This window comes from Calonectris borealis, chromosome 35 (genome assembly GCF_964195595.1).
Source record: "Calonectris borealis chromosome 35, bCalBor7.hap1.2, whole genome shotgun sequence".
Taxonomy (NCBI): Eukaryota; Metazoa; Chordata; class Aves; order Procellariiformes; family Procellariidae; genus Calonectris; species Calonectris borealis.
The window spans coordinates 821,447-838,270 of record NC_134346.1 but is presented as its reverse complement, the minus strand read 5'-3'; positions in this window follow the sequence as shown (position 1 = coordinate 838,270).

Sequence of the window (16,824 nt, the reverse complement as noted above, 5' to 3'; positions counted from 1 at the left end):
GATTGGGGGTTTGCACTGGGATTTGGGGTTTGCAATGCAGGTGTTCCACTGGGATTGGGGGTTTGCACTGGGATTTGGGATTTGCAATGCAGGTGTTCCACTGGGATTGGGGGTTTGCACTGGGATTGGGGTTTGCAATGCAGGTGTTCCACTGGGATTGGGGGTTTGCAAATCATGTTGCACTGGGATCGGGGTTTGCAATGCAGGTGTTCCACTGGGATTTGGGGTTTGCAAATCACGTTGCACTGGGATTGGGGTTTGCAATGCAGGTGTTCCACTGGGATTTGAGGTTTACACTGGGATCGGGGTTTGCAATGCAGGTGTTCCACTGGGATTTGGGGTTTGCACTGGGATTGGGGTTTGCAATGCAGGTGTTCCACTGGGATTTGGGGTTTGCACTGGGATTTGGGGTTTGCAGATCACGTTGCACTGGGATTGGGGTTTGCGATGCAGGTGTTCCACTGGGATTTAGGATTTGCGCTGGTATTGGGGTGTGCACTGGGATTTGGGGTTTGCAAATCATGTTGCACTGGGATTGGGGTTTGCCATGCAGGTGTTCCACTGGGATTTGGGGTTTGCACTGGGATTGGGATTTGCACTGGGATTGGAGGTTGCACTGGGATTTGTAGTTGCAATGCAGTCGTTGCACTGGGATTTGGGGTTTGCACTGGGGTTTGTAGTTGCAATGCAGTCGTTGCACTGGGATTTGGGGTTTGCACTGGGATTGGGGGTTTGCACTGGGATTCGGGGTTGCAATGCAGTCATTGCACTGGGATTGGGGTTCGCACTGGGATTGGGGGTTGCAATGCCCATGTTGCACTGGGATTGGGTGTTCCACTGGAATTTGGCGTTTGCACTGGGATTAGGGGTTGCTCTGCGATTGGGGTTTGCAACACCCAGGTTGCTACTGGGCTCAGGATTTGCAATGCAGAGGTCGCACCGCAGAGCCCCACCACCATCTCACGCCCGAGGTGCAGTTTCGCACTTTGCAGCTTTCACCTCTCCCCTCCTGTCCGCAGCCCTGCCCTGCCCCGAAAACAGCCGCTACAACCCCTGCGGCTGCCCCCGGATGTGCACCCACCTCAACGGCCCCGAAAACTGCTCGACGCCCTGCCAGGAGACCTGCGAGTGTGCCCAGGGCTTCGTGTTCCTCAACAGCAGCTGCGTGGCCACGGCGGTGGCTTGCGGTTGCCACCACGCCGGCCACCGTTACACCCCTGGGCAGCGCTTCTGGGCGGGTGACAATTGCACCCGCAGTTGCCTCTGCGACCCCGAGGTGCAGCAGGTTCGGTGCCGGGAGGACGGGTGTCGCAGGGGCGAGCAGTGCGCGGTGGAGAAGGGGGTGACCGGGTGCTACCCCCAGAGCTACCGGACGTGCAGCTCCGGGAGGGACCTGCGTTATGTCACCTTCGACGGGCAGCGCTATGATTTTGCGGGCAGCTGCCTCTACGAGTTCGCCGGGGCGTGTGGGGCGAGCGGGAGCCTGGTGGGCTTCCAGGTGTTGGTGCAGAACAAGGGGCAGGGGCTGCACGGCTCCTCCTTCGCCCGTTCGGTCCAGGTCATCGTCTACGGGTACAACGTCACCCTCAGCCACGACTTCCCGGGGAGGGCCATGGTGAGGGTGGCCCCATCATGGAGCCCCGATGGGGTTTTGGGGGGGGTGATGGGAGTGTGGTGGGGTCCTGATGGGTGTGGGGGTTGGGAAGGGGGTGGGAGTTGAGTTTGGGGTTGAGGGTGGGGTTGGTGATGGGGTTGAGGTTAAGGTTGATGTTGGGGTTGAGTTTTGGGCTTGGTTGGATTTGGGGTTGGAGTTTGGGTTGAGGGTGAGGGTGATGTTGGTGTTGGGGTCGAGGTTGGGGTTCGGGCTGGATTTGGGGTTGGACTCGGGCTTGAGGGTGGGGTTGGGGATGGGGCTGAGGTTGAGGTTGATGTTGGGGTTGAGTTTTGGGCTACGGTTGGATTTGGGTTGGAGTTGGGGTTGGGGTTGGGGTTGAGGTTGATGTTGGGGTTGGGGATGGGGTCGAGGTTTGGGTTAGGGTTGGATTTGGGGTTGGAGGTGGGGTTGAGGTTGGGCTTGATGTTGATGTTGGTGTTGGGGATGGGGTCCAGATATGGGCTAGGGTTGGATTTGGGGTTGGAGGTGGGGTTGGGGATGGGGCTGAGGTTGAGGTTGAATGGGGATGGGGTGGAGGTTTGGGTTAGGCTTGGATTTGGATTTGGAGTTGGGGTTTGGGTTGGGGTTGAGGGTGGGGTTGAGGGTGGGGTTGGGGATGGGGCTGAGGTTGGGGTTGAGTTTTGGGCTTGGCTGGATTTGGGGTTGGAGTTGGTGTTGGGGTTGGGGTTGAGGTTGATATTGGGGTTGGGATGGAGCTGAGTTTGGGTTAGGGTTGGATTTGGGGTTGGGGTTTGGGTTGAGGGTGGGGTTGGAGTTTGGGTTGAGGTTAGGGTTGATGTTGGTGTTGGGGTCAAGGTTTGGCTTAGGGTTGGATTTGGGGTTGGAGGTGGGGTTGGGGTTGAGGTTGATATTGGGGTTGGGGATGGGGTCAAGGTTGGGTTAGGGCTGGTGTTGGGGTTGGACTTGGGCTTGAGGGTGGGGTTGGGGATGGAGTTGATGTGGAGGTTGATGTTGGGGTTGAGTTTTGGGCTACGGTTGGATTTGGGGTTGGAGTTGGGGTTGGGGTTGGGGTTGAGGTTGATATTGGGGTTGGGGATGGGGTCGAGGTTTGGGTTAGGGTTGGATTTGGGGTTGGAGGTGGGGTTGAGGTTGGGCTTGATGTTGATGTTGGTGTTGGGGATGGGGTCCAGATATGGGCTAGGGTTGGATTTGGGGTTGGAGGTGGGGTTGGGGATGGGGCTGATGTTGAGGTTGAATGGGGATGGGGTGGAGGTTTGGGTTAGGCTTGGATTTGGAGTTGGGGTTTGGGTTGAGGTTGGGATTGGAGTTAGGTTTGAATTAGGGTTGGGGTTTGGGATTGGTGTTGCATTTGGGGTGGGGTTTGAGGTTTAAGTAGAGGGTTGGGGTTGAGGTTTGGCTTTGGGTTGGGCTTGGGGATGGGGTTTGAGATGGGCTGAAGGTTGGGATTGAATTTAGGGTTTGGGTCAAGGCTAGACTTAAGGTTGGGGTTGGAGTTGAAGCTGAAGTTGGGTTTTCTGGTTGGGTATTGAGTGTGGGATTGGGTTTGGGTTGAGACTGGATCTGGGCTGGGCTTGGGGTTGGTGTTAGAGGTTGGGTTCATCTTGAGGTTACAACTGGGGGTTAGCGTTGGAGGTTGGGGTTGGGGTGGGTTTTGGGGTTGATGTTGGGGCTGGTGTTGAGTTTGGGCTTGAGGTTGGGGTTGGGGTTTGGATTGAGGTTGGGGTTAGGGTTGAAGCTGGATTTGGGGTTGGGCTCGGGGTTGAGGTTGGCGTTGGACTTGAGGTTAAAATTGGGGTTTGGGTTGGGGTGAGGTTGAGGTTGGGATTGGGGTTGAGGTTGGGGTTTGGGGTTGAGGTTGGGGTTGACCTTTCTGTTTGGGTCTGGTTTGAGGTGAACATTGGGGCTCTGCCAGCACCGCTGCCACCCCTCCCCCAAGCTCAGCCCCGCTTCGGTTGCTTCCCCCCCCACATCGAGCACCCCATAACTCACCCCTGTCCCCTCACAGATTGATGGTCTATTGGTCAACCTACCCCACACCCTACCTGAGGGCAAGATCTCCATCACCCGCCGGGGCTGGGGCACCTTCTTGCGCACCGACTTCCACCTGACCATCTCCTTTGATGGGCAGAGCTACTTGGCTGTCACCGCCCCCAGCACCTACGCTGGGGCTCTGTGTGGCCTCTGTGGCAATTTCGATGGTGACCCCCACAACGACATCCCCAAGGTGGTGACAACGACGGTGCCGGGTTGCAGCGAGCCAGCGCCACGCCAATGCTCCAGCCGTGCCATCATCGGCCGCAAGCAGCGGGCCAATGGGGAGGAGTGTGGGCTCATCTTGTTTTCCGAGGGGCCGTTCCGGTCTTGCCACCCCCGAGTTGACCCCGAGAGCTATTTCCAGGCTTGCATCACCGATTACTGCGTCTTCCGAGGGCACAAGGCCATCGTCTGCCAGGCGGTGACGGGCTACGCCGCTGCTTGCCAGGAGGCTGGGGTTGTCCTCGAGCCCTGGCGCTCCAAGACCTTCTGCGGTAGGTGGCCTCAGGGGTTTGCCAAGACAGTGGGAGTAGGAGAATCCCTGGATTTGGATCTCCGTCCAAGCTAGTTGGAGTAGGAAAATCTTTGGATAGTGGTTTCCACTGGAGATAGTGTCAAGAGGGAGATGGGAGCATCCTGGGAGGAGGAAAATCCCAGATTGGGATCTCTATCTGAGCTAGTTGGAGGAGGAAAATCCTTGGATAGGCATCTCCATCCAAGTTGGGGTCAAGAGGGAGATGGGAGGATCCTCGGAGGTGGAAAATTCTTGGATAGGGATGTCTGTCCAATCTGGGGTCAAGAGGGAGATGGGAGGATCCTCAGAGGTGGAAAATCCTGGAGAGGGATCTCCCTCCAACCTAGTTGGAATAGAAAAATCCTTGGATGGGGATGTCCATCCAAGTTGGGGTCAAAAGGGAGATGGGAGCATCCTCAGAGCAGGAAAATCCCGAATGGGGATCTCCATCTGAGGTCATCACAGTGCAAAAATCCCCGGATTGGGATTTTCATCTGGTTTGGGTTCAAAAAGGAGACGGGAAGATCCATGGAGGAGGAAAAACCTGACAGGAACCTCCATCCTCAAACCACCCCCCCCCATCACCCCCAAAGTTGAGCAGTTTTGGGGACAACACCGTAGCCCCACGCCCCCCCGTGCCCTTCCCAGACCCCAAATCCCCCTTTTCTCACCCCAAACCACTGACTCCTCCTCGTGCCCCGCCCCCAGCACCCACCTGCCCCCCGCGCTCGCGCTACGAGCTCAACGGCACCGCTTGTCCCGCCACGTGCGGCCACCCCGGCAACCCGGAGACCTGTGACCTTCCGAGGACCGAAGGGTGTTTCTGCGACCAGGGTTTCATCTTCAGCGGCGAGCGTTGCGTGTCACCCCCCGACTGCGGTTGTCACCACCGGGGACATTACTACCACCGGGGAGAGGAGTTTTACCCCGAGGATGGGTGCGCCAAGCGGTGCCGTTGCACGGCGGTGGGGACGGTGACGTGTTGGGTGGCCCCGTGTCCTCCAGGACAGGAATGCCGGGTGGAGAGAGGCGTACGAGGTTGTCACGGTGGGCAGCGTGGCCGTTGCGTCCTCTTGGGCGCCCGGCGCTTGGTCACCTTCGACGGGTTGAATTTCACCCTCGGTGGCTCTTGCCGTTATGTCCTGGCCAAGGTCTGCCAAGAGGGTGGCCACGAGTTGGAGGTGACGCTGGAAAATGACGGAGGTGTCAGCGTGGCGGTCGGGGGCTCCCGGATCACCATGCGGAGCGGGAACATGTGGACAGTTGACGTGAGTGTTTGTCTTCTTGGTGGGCAACCATCAGCTCAACCCCTTTGAGCCATAGTCCCATCCCAATGGGTCGCCCTTGGATGGATCCCACTAACCTCAACCATCAGGATGCTGCTTGTCCTCTTCAGTGGCCCTAAAAAGGTCTCTGAGATCCTTCTTCTCCTCTTCACTTCTTCTCAAAAGCTTTTCAGGATCCTTCTTGTCTTTATCAGCCCTAAAAAGCTCGCTGAGATCCTTCTTCTCCTCTTCACCTCTTCCCAGAAGCTTTCCAAGATCCTCCTTCTTCTCTTATCTCCCCCAAAATGTTCTCTGAGATCCTTCATCTCGTCTTCACCTCTTCTCAAAAGCTTTCCAGGATCCTCCTTCTTCTCTTATCTCCCCTCAAAAGCTCGTTGAGATCCTTCTCCTTTTCATCTCTTCTCAAAAGCTTTCCAGGATCCTCCTTCTTCTCTTACCTCCCCCAAAAAGCGCTCTGAGATCCTTCTTCTTTTATCTTCCCAAAAAAGGTGTCCAAGATCCTTTTCCTCTTCATTTCTTCTAAAAAGCTCTTCAGGATCCTTGTTCTTCTCTCCCCTAAAAGCTCTCCAAGATCCTTCTTCTCCTCTTCCTCTCCCCAAAATGGCTCTCCTGGCCCTCATCCCCCTTTCTCCACCACCTTCTGCCACGATTTCTCCTTTCCCTCTGCCCCCAACCCAATTTCTCCGTTGGGGAATGAATCCTGACCCATCACCCTACCAAAATTGGGTTTATCCGCTGGAAAAAAAATGCCGGAAAAGGCCGTGGGGTGGGATCTGTGGGCTCCAGAGGGACACGTGTGGGGTGAAACACCTCATCCATCGCTGTGGGTGCACCCAAGGGTGATGGGGCAAGGTGAAGGGACATCTCACCCCCTTCATCTCCTTCCTCCCTTGCCCGCAGGTGGACGGGGAGACCCGCGCCCTACCACTATCGGTGGGCGATGAGAAGACCTGGGTGACCCAAGAGGGGAACAGCATCGTCCTTCAAACGGCCCCGGGCCACCGGCTCGTCTACGCCTCCACCGCCGTCCTCTTGGTCACTGTCCCCAGCACCTACGCGGGGCAGATGTGCGGCCTCTGCGGTGACTTTGACGGCAACGGTGACAACGATTTCATGGGACCCAACGGCACCCGGGTCAACGGGAGCCAGGAGTTGGTGGTGGCCTGGAAGTTGCCGGATGAATCCGTACCCTGCTCGGACATCTGTGAAACGTGTCCTGTCCACCCACTGGATGCCACCGGACCCTACCGCGCGGAGAGCTCATGTGGGATGATGGTGGTGACACCAGGGCCCTTCAGCGGCTGCCACGGCCAGGTTGGACCTGAGGACTTCCTGGAGCACTGTCTCCAGGAGATGGTCCTCACCGCCGGAGCCACGGACACCCTGTGCCGGAGTCTGCAAGCCTACACCACGGCCTGCCAGGAGGCTGGAGCTCCGGTGAAGGTCTGGAGGACGGAGAGCTTCTGCCGTGAGTATCTTCAGCGGGTGGCAAAGGTGGGGGAGATGGGATGGCAAAGATGGGATGGGATTGTAACCATGGGATGGAGATGGGATTGCAACCACGGGATGGGATTGCAAAGGTGGGATGGAGATGGGATTGCAACCACGGGATGGGATTGCAAAGGTGGGATGGAGATGGGATTGCAACCATGGGATGGAGATGGGATTGCAAATATGGGATGGGATTGCAAACACGGGATGGGATTGCAGAAATGGGATGGGATTGCAAAGATGGGATGGGATTGCAACCATGGGATCGAGATGGGATTGCAACCATGGGATGGGATTGCAAAAATGGGACGGGATTGCAAAAATGGGATGGAGATGGGATTGCAACCATGGGATGGGATTGCAACCATGGGATGGAGATGGGATTGCAAAGATGGGATGGAGATGGGATTGCAAACACGGGATGGGATTGCAACCATGGAATGGAGACGGGATTGCAAAAATGGGATGGAGATGGGATTGCAACCATAGGATGGGATTTCAAACGTGGGGTGGGGATGGGATTGCAAACACGGGATGAGATTGCAAAAATGGGATGGGATTGCAACCATGGGATGGAGATGGGATTGCAAAGATGGGATGGGATTGCAAACACGGGATGGGGTTGCAGAAATGGGATGGGATTGCAAAAATGGGATGGAGATGGGATTGCAACCATGGGATCGAGATGGGATTGCAACCATGGGATGGGATTGCAAAAATGGGACGGGATTGCAAAAATGGGATGGAGATGGGATTGCAACCATGGGATGGGATTGCAACCATGGGATGGAGATGGGATTGCAAAGATGGGATGGAGATGGGATTGCAACCATAGGATGGGATTTCAAACATGGGGTGGGGATGGGATTGCAAACACGGGATGGGATTGCAAGTGTGGGATGGGATTGCAAATATGGGATGGGATTGCAGAAATGGGATGGGATTGCAAAAATGGGATGGAGATGGGATTGCAAACACGGGATGGGATTGCAACCATGGGATGGAGATGGGATTGCAAATATGGGATGGGATTGCAGAAATGGGATGGGATTGCAAAGATGGGATGGAGATGGGATTGCAACCACGGGATGGGATTGCAAAGGTGGGATGGAGATGGGATTGCAACCACGGGATGGGATTGCAAAGGTGGGATGGAGATGGGATTGCAACCACGGGATGGGATTGCAAAGGTGGGATGGAGATGGGATTGCAACCATGGGATGGAGATGGGATTGCAAATATGGGATGGGATTGCAAACACGGGATGGGATTGCAGAAATGGGATGGGATTGCAAAAATGGGATGGGATTGCAACCATGGGATCAAGATGGGATTGCAACCATGGGATGGGATTGCAAAAATGGGACGGGATTGCAAAAATGGGATGGAGATGGGATTGCAACCATGGGATGGGATTGCAACCATGGGATGGAGATGGGATTGCAAAGATGGGATGGAGATGGGATTGCAAACACGGGATGGGATTGCAACCATGGAATGGAGACGGGATTGCAAAAATGGGATGGAGATGGGATTGCAACCATAGGATGGGATTTCAAATATGGGGTGGGGATGGGATTGCAAACACGGGATGGGATTGCAAGTGTGGGGTGGGATTGCAAATATGGGATGGGATTGCAGAAATGGGATGGGATTGCAAAAATGGGATGGAGATGGGATTGCAAACACGGGATGGGATTGCAACCATGGGATGGAGATGGGATTGCAAATGTGGGATGGGATTGCAAACACGGGATGGGATTTCAAACATGGAATGGAGATGGGATTGCAAATATGGGATGGGATTGCAAATATGGGATGGGATTTCAAACATGGGATGGAGATGGGATTGCAAACATGGGATGGGATTGCAAATATGGGATGGGATTTCAAACATGGGATGGAGATGGGATTGCAACCATGGGATGGGGATGGGATTGCAAATACGGATGGAGATGGGATTGCAAACGCGGGATGGAGACACCACCGTTCCAGTTTCAATCCCAATCTGGGGATGGAACCAGCACCCAAAGGTCCCCTTCCCCCCACCTCATCCCCCCACCTCCTCGCCCCCCCCTCCCCCCCCAGCCCTACCCTGCGGCGAGCACAGCCTCTACGCCCTCTGCGCCCGCTCCTGCCAGGGCAGCTGCGCCCGCCTTGCCCACCCGCTGCCCTGCGCCGGCCCCTGCTTCGAGGGCTGCCGCTGCGCCGAGGGTTTCTTCACCGACGGGCACCGCTGCCTCCTCCCCAGCACCTGCGGCTGCTTCCAGGACGGGCGGTACATCCCGGTAAATCCCGGAAAATTGGGGGGAGGGGGGGTGATGGGGTCCCCAAATCCTCCCTGGGAGCCCCAAAACCACCCCAAGGATCCCCTAAACCACTCTCACGGACCCTCCGAGTCCCCCCCAGGACCCCACTCTCAAGCCCCCCTGGGGACCCCCTCAGCCCCCCTGAAACCCCCAAACTCTTCCAGAAGACACACCAAATCACTCCAGGGACCCCCCAAACCTCCCCAAAGATCCCCCCCAAACCTCCCTGGGGACTTTCCAATCCCCCTGAGACCCCCTCAGCCCCCCTGAAACACCCAAACCCCTCCAGGGGATCCCCTGGAGTGGTATAGGGGTTTCAGGGGGGCTGAGGGGAACCCCAGGAAGTTTGGAGGGTCCCCAGGGAGGTTTGGGGGGTTCTTGGGAGGGTTGAGGAGTCCCTGTGGAGGTTTGGGGTGTCCCTGGGGTGGTTTTGGGGCTCCCAGGGGGGATTTGAGGGGTCACCTGGAGGGGTTTGGGAGTTTCAGGGTGGCTGAGGGGGTCCCTGTGGGGTTGGAGGGTCCCCAGAGAAGTTTGGGGTGTCCCTGGGATGGTTTTGGGGGTCCCTCGAGTGGTTTGGGGGTGCCTGGGGGGATTTAAGGGGTTGTGAGTGGGGGTTGGAAAGTCCCTGGGGTGGTTTGGGGGGATCCCTGGAGCAGTTTTGGGGGTCCCTGGGGGGTTTGGGGAATCCCTGGGGTAGTTCTGGGGTACACGAGGTGTTTTGGGGGGTGTAAAGGGTCTCCGGGGCTTTGCAGGTGTTGGAGGACGCCTTGGTGGGCAACTGCACCCAGCGCTGCACCTGCTACCTGCACAGCACCCTGCTCTGCGAGGGTGCCCGCTGCCCGCCGGGGACGGGCTGCGGGCTGGGGGGGGGGCGGCGGCTCTGCCTGCCCCGGGGGGGACCCTGAGGGGGACCCCGAGGGTGACTCCCCCCACCCCCACCCTGAGAGTCATGGGGGGGGGGGGGATTGGGGTGTTGTGGGGGGATGCGGGATGGAGGGTGCCGGGGGATTGGGGGGGGCGGTTGGGATGGAGCATCCCGGGGGATTGGGATATTGAGGGGGGATTCGGGATGGAGCATCCCAGGGGATTGGGATATTGAGGGGGGATTCGGGATCGAGAATCCCAGGGGATTGGGATATTGGGGGGGGATTCAGGATCGAGAATCCCAGGGGATTGGGATATTGGGGAGGGATTCGGGATGGAGCATCCCAGAGGACTGGGATATTGTGGGGAGATTCGGGATGGAGCATCCCAGGGGATTGGGATATTGAGGAGGGATTCGGGATGGAGCATCCCAGGGGATTGGGGTGTTGAGGGCGGATTCGGGATGGAGCATCCCAGGGGATTGGGGTATTGAGGGGGGATTTGGGATCGAGAATCCCAGGGGATTGGGATATTGAGGGGGGATTTGGGATGGAGGATCCCAGGGGATTGGGATATTGGGGGGGGATTCAGGATCGAGAATCCCAGGGGATTGGGATATTGGGGAGGGATTCGGATGGAGGATCCCAGGGGATTGGGATATTGAGGAGGGATTTGGGATGGAGCATCCCAGGGGATTGGGGTGTTGAGGGCGGATTCGGGATGGAGCATCCCAGGGGATTGGGGTATTGAGGGGGGATTTGGGGTGGAGCATCCCAGGGGATTGGGATATTGAGGGGGGATTTCGGATGGAGGATCCCAGGGGATTGGGATATTGGGGAGGGATTTGGGATGGAGCATCCCAGAGGACTGGGATATTGTGGGGAGATTCGGGATGGAGCATCCCAGGGGATTGGGATATTGAGGGGGGATTCGGGATCGAGAATCCTGGCCAGGGGATTGGGATATTGGGGGGGGATTCAGGATCGAGAATCCCAGGGGATTGGGATATTGAGGAGGGATTTGGGATGGAGCATCCCAGAGGACTGGGATATTGTGGGGAGATTCGGGATGGAGCATCCCAGGGGATTGGGATATTGAGGAGGGATTCGGGATGGAGCATCCCAGGGGATTGGGGTATTGAGGGGGGATTTGGGATCGAGAATCCCAGGGGATTGGGATATTGAGGGGGGATTTGGGATGGAGGATCCCAGGGGATTGGGATATTGGGGGGGGATTCAGGATCGAGAATCCCAGGGGATTGGGATATTGGGGAGGGATTCGGATGGAGGATCCCAGGGGATTGGGATATTGAGGAGGGATTTGGGATGGAGCATCCCAGGGGATTGGGGTGTTGAGGGCGGATTCGGGATGGAGCATCCCAGGGGATTGGGGTATTGAGGGGGGATTTGGGGTGGAGCATCCCAGGGGATTGGGATATTGAGGGGGGATTTCGGATGGAGGATCCCAGGGGATTGGGATATTGGGGAGGGATTTGGGATGGAGCATCCCAGAGGACTGGGATATTGTGGGGAGATTCGGGATGGAGCATCCCAGGGGATTGGGATATTGAGGGGGGATTCGGGATCGAGAATCCTGGCCAGGGGATTGGGATATTGGGGGGGGATTCAGGATCGAGAATCCCAGGGGATTGGGATATTGAGGAGGGATTTGGGATGGAGCATCCCAGAGGACTGGGATATTGTGGGGAGATTCGGGATGGAGCATCCCAGGGGATTGGGATATTGAGGAGGGATTCGGGATGGAGCATCCCAGGGGATTGGGGTATTGAGGGGGGATTTGGGATCGAGAATCCCAGGGGATTGGGATATTGAGGGGGGATTTGGGATGGAGGATCCCAGGGGATTGGGATATTGGGGGGGGATTCAGGATCGAGAATCCCAGGGGATTGGGATATTGGGGAGGGATTCGGATGGAGGATCCCAGGGGATTGGGATATTGAGGAGGGATTTGGGATGGAGCATCCCAGGGGATTGGGGTGTTGAGGGCGGATTCGGGATGGAGCATCCCAGGGGATTGGGGTATTGAGGGGGGATTTGGGGTGGAGCATCCCAGGGGATTGGGATATTGAGGGGGGATTTCGGATGGAGGATCCCAGGGGATTGGGATATTGGGGAGGGATTTGGGATGGAGCATCCCAGAGGACTGGGATATTGTGGGGAGATTCGGGATGGAGCATCCCAGGGGATTGGGATATTGAGGGGGGATTCGGGATCGAGAATCCCAGGGGATTGGGATATTGAGGAGGGATTTGGGATGGAGCATCCCAGGGGATTGGGGTGTTGAGGGGGGATTCGGGATGGAGCATCCCAGGGGATTGGGGTATTGAGGGGGGATTTGGGGTGGAGCATCCCAGGGGATTGGGATATTGAGGGGGGATTTCGGATGGAGGATCCCAGGGGATTGGGATATTGGGGAGGGATTTGGGATGGAGCATCCCAGAGGACTGGGATATTGTGGGGAGATTCGGGATGGAGCATCCCAGGGGATTGGGATATTGAGGGGGGATTCGGGATCGAGAATCCCAGGGGATTGGGATATTGAGGAGGGATTTGGGATGGAGCATCCCAGGGGATTGGGGTGTTGAGGGCGGATTCGGGATGGAGCATCCCAGGGGATTGGGGTATTGAGGGGGGATTTGGGGTGGAGCATCCCAGGGGATTGGGATATTGAGGGGGGATTTGGGATGGAGCATCCCAGAGGACTGGGATATTGTGGGGAGATTCGGGATGGAGCATCCCAGAGGACTGGGATATTGTGGGGAGATTCGGGATGGAGCATCCCAGGGGATTGGGATATTGAGGGGGAATTCGGGATGGAGCATCCCAGGGGACTGGGATATTGAGGGCGGATTTGGGATGGAGCATCCCAGGGGATTGGGGTATTGAGGAGGGATTCGGGATGGAGCATCCCAGGGGACTGGGATATTGAGGGGGGATTCGGGATGGAGCATGCCAGGGGGATTGGGATATTGAGGGCGGATTCGGGATGGAGCATCCCAGGGGATTGGGATAGTGAGGGGGGATTCGGGATGGAGCATCCCAGGGGATTGGGATATTGAGGTTGGATTCGCGATGGAGCATCCCAGGAGGATTGGGATATTGAGGGGGGATTCGGGATGGAGCATCCCAGGGGATTGGGATATTGAGGGGGGATTCGGGATGGAGCATCCCAGGGGATTGGGATATTGAGGGGGGATTTGGGATGGAGCATCCCAGGGGATTGGGATATTGAGGGGGGATTTGGGATATATTATCTCAGGGGTTTGGGATTTTGGGGGTGGGATTTGGGATGGAGCATCCCAGAGGATTGGGATATTCCAGGGAGTCAATTCGTTCCTAACAGACCCCAAATCCCCATTTCTTCCCCCAATTCTCTGTGTGTCCCCCGCTCCTTCCCCCATAAATGCACAGGAAAAAAAAAACAACGGGAAAACCCGGTGCTTTTCTCTGCCCATCCCCCCCCCCCCCCAAAGCCACCCTGGGGTCTCCCAAAAACACCCCGGGGTCCCCCGAAACCACCCCAGGGACCCCCAACCCCCCTGCAGACACCTCCAACCTCCCTGGGGTCCTCCTAAATCCCCTTGGGACCCCCAAACTGCTCCAAGGATCCTCCAGATCGCCAGGGACCCCGCCAAAACATGTCGTGTACCCCAGAACCACCCCAGGGATTCCCTAAACCCCCCAGGGACCCCCAAAACTGCTCCAGGGATCCCCCCAAACCACCCCAGGGACTTTCCAACCCCCACTCACAACCCCTTAAATCCCCCCAGGCACCCCCAAACCACTCGAGGGACCCCCAAAACCATCCCAGGGACACCCCAAACCTCCACAGGGATTCCTCAACCCTCCCAAGAACCCCTCAAACCTCCCTGGGGACCCTCCAAACTCCCTGGGGATCCCCTCAGCCCCCCTGAAACCCCTAAACCATCCAGGGGATCCCCAAATCCCCTCTGGGAACCCCAAAACCACCCCACGGATCCCCTAAACCACTCTCACGGACCCTCCAAGTCCCCCCCAGGACCCCACTCTCAAGCCCCCCTGGGGACCCCCTCAGCCCCCCTGAAACCCCCAAACCCTTCCAGAAGATGCCCCAATCACTCCAGGGACCCCCCAAACCTCCCCAAGGATCCCCCCAAACCTCCCTGGGGACTTTCCAACCCCCCTGAGACCCCCTGAGCCCCCCTGAAACACCCAAACCCCTCCAGGGGACCCCCCCAAGTCACCCCAGGGACCCCCCCAATTCCTCCCCAAGGGATCCCCCCAAACCTCCCCAGGGACCCCCTAAACCACCCCAAAGACATCCCAAACCTGCTGGGGACTCTAAATACCCCTCTGGGATCCCCTCAGCCCCCCCCCAAAACCCCCAAAACCCTCCACGGGACACCCAGATCCCCGCTGGGAACCCCAAAACCACCCCAGAGACCCCCTAAACCACCCCAGGGATCCCCCAAACCATCCCAGGGACCACCCAAACCTCCCTAGGGACTCTACATACCCCTCTGGGACCCCCTCAGCCCCCCCCTAGAGCCCCCAAACCACTCCAGGGGACCCCTCAAATCCCCCCTGGGAACCTCAAAACCACCCCAGAGACCCCCCAAACCTCCACAGAGACCCCCTCAACCGCCCCAAACACCCCCCCAAACCTCCTGGGGACTCTACAGCTCCCCCTGGGGACCCCCTCAGCCCCCCTGGAGCCCCTAAACCACTCGAGAGGATCCCCCAAATCGCCCCTGGGAACCCCCAAAACCATCCCAAAGACCCCCCCAAACCTCCCTGGGAACTCTACATATCCCTCTGGGACCCCATCACCCCCCCCAAAACTCCCAAACCACTCCAGGGGACACCCAAATCCGCCCTGGGAACCCCAAAACCACCCCAGAGAGCCCCTAAACCACCTCAGGGATGCCCCAAACCACCCCAGGGACCCCCCAAACCTCCACAGGGACCCCCTCAACCCCCCCAAACAGCCCCCCAAACCTCCCGGAGACTCTACAGCTCCCCCTGGGGACCCCCTCAGCCCCCCCTAGAGCCCTCAAACCACCGCAGAGGACCCCCCAAATCCCACCTGGGAACCCCAACCCCCCCCCGGGACCCCCTAAAGCACCCCAGGGACCCCCTCCTCCCCCAAGACCCCCATCTGGGTGTCAGAAGGGGCACCCAGGTATCCGTGGGGGGGGTACCCAGGAGTTTGGGGGAGGGCACCCAGGTGTCCGGGGCCCCTCGTTAGCGGCTCCCCGGACCGTGATGCCCCGGTGCCGCCTGTTCATTTGCTCAGCAATTAACGGCGACGGGGGAGGGGCTGACCCACAACCGGACGCCTGGGTGCCTTTGCGGGGGGGTGGGTGGGGAGGGGTCCCGGATCCCTGGGTCCTTTGGGGGGGGTGGGGAGGGGTGCCGGACCCCCTGGGTACTTTGGGCGGGGTGGGGAGGGGTCCCGGACCCCTGGGTCCTTTGGGGGGGAGGGGTCCCAGATCCCTGGGTCCTTTGGGGGGGGATGGGGAGGGGTGCCGGACCCCCTGGGTATTTTGGGCGGGGTGGGGAGGGGTCCCGGACCCCTGGGTCCTTTGGGGGGGGTGGGGAGGGGTGCCGGACCCCCTGGGTACTTTGGGCGGGGTGGGGAGGGGTCCCGGACCCCTGGGTCCTTTGGGGGGGAGGGGTCCCAGATCCCTGGGTCCTTTGGGGGGGATGGGGAGGGGTGCCGGACCCCCTGGGTACTTTGGGCGGGGTGGGGAGGGGTCCCGGACCCCTGGGTCCTTTGGGGGGGAGGGGTCCCGGACCCCTGGGTCCTTTGGGGGAGTGGGGAGGGGCCCAGGACCCCTGGGTCCTTTGCGGGGGAGGGGTCCCGGATCCCTGGGTCCCTTTTGGGGGGGGGTGGGGAGGGGTTCCGGATCCCTCGGTCCCTTGGAGGGGGGTGGGGAGGGTCCCCGAACCCCCTGGGTCCCTTTGGGAGGGATTGGGGGGAGATGGGGAGGGGTCTCCGGACCCCTGGGTCCCTTGGGGGGTTTAGAGGGGGATGGGGAGGGGGTATCCGTACACCTGGGTCCGTTTTGGGGGGTAGGGAGGGGCCCCAGAACCCCGGATCCCTTTTGGGGGGGTGGAGAGGGGTCGCGGACCCCCTGGGTCCTTTGGGGGGGGATGGGGAGGGGATGGGGAGGGGGTTCCCGGACGCCTGGGTGCCTTTTGGGGGGTGGGGAGGATCCCAGACCCCTGGGTCCCTTGGAGGGGGTGGGGAAAGGTCCTGGACCCCTGGGTACCTTGGGGGTCTGGGGGGGGATGGGGAGGGGGTCCCCGGACGCCTGGGTGCCTTTTGGGGGGTGGGGAGGGTCCCTGGCCCCCTGGGTCCCATTGGGGGGGAGGGTCCCCCGACCCCCTGGGTCCTTTGGAGGGGTTTGGGGGGGGGATGGGGAGGGGGTCCCCGGATGCCTGGGTCCCTTGGGGGGGGGGTTGGGGGGTGATGGAGAGGGGGTCCCCGGACGCCTGGGTGCCTTTTGGGGGGTGGGAAGGGGTCCCGGACCCCCTGGGTCATTGGGGGGGCGTCTAGTGGGGGATGGGGAGGGGGTTTCTGGATCCCTGGGTCCCTTTTGGGGGGGTCTGGGGGGGGATGGGGAGGGGGTCCCGGCCACCTGGGTGCCTTTTGGGGGGGTGGGGAGGGGGTCTTTGGGGGAGGAGA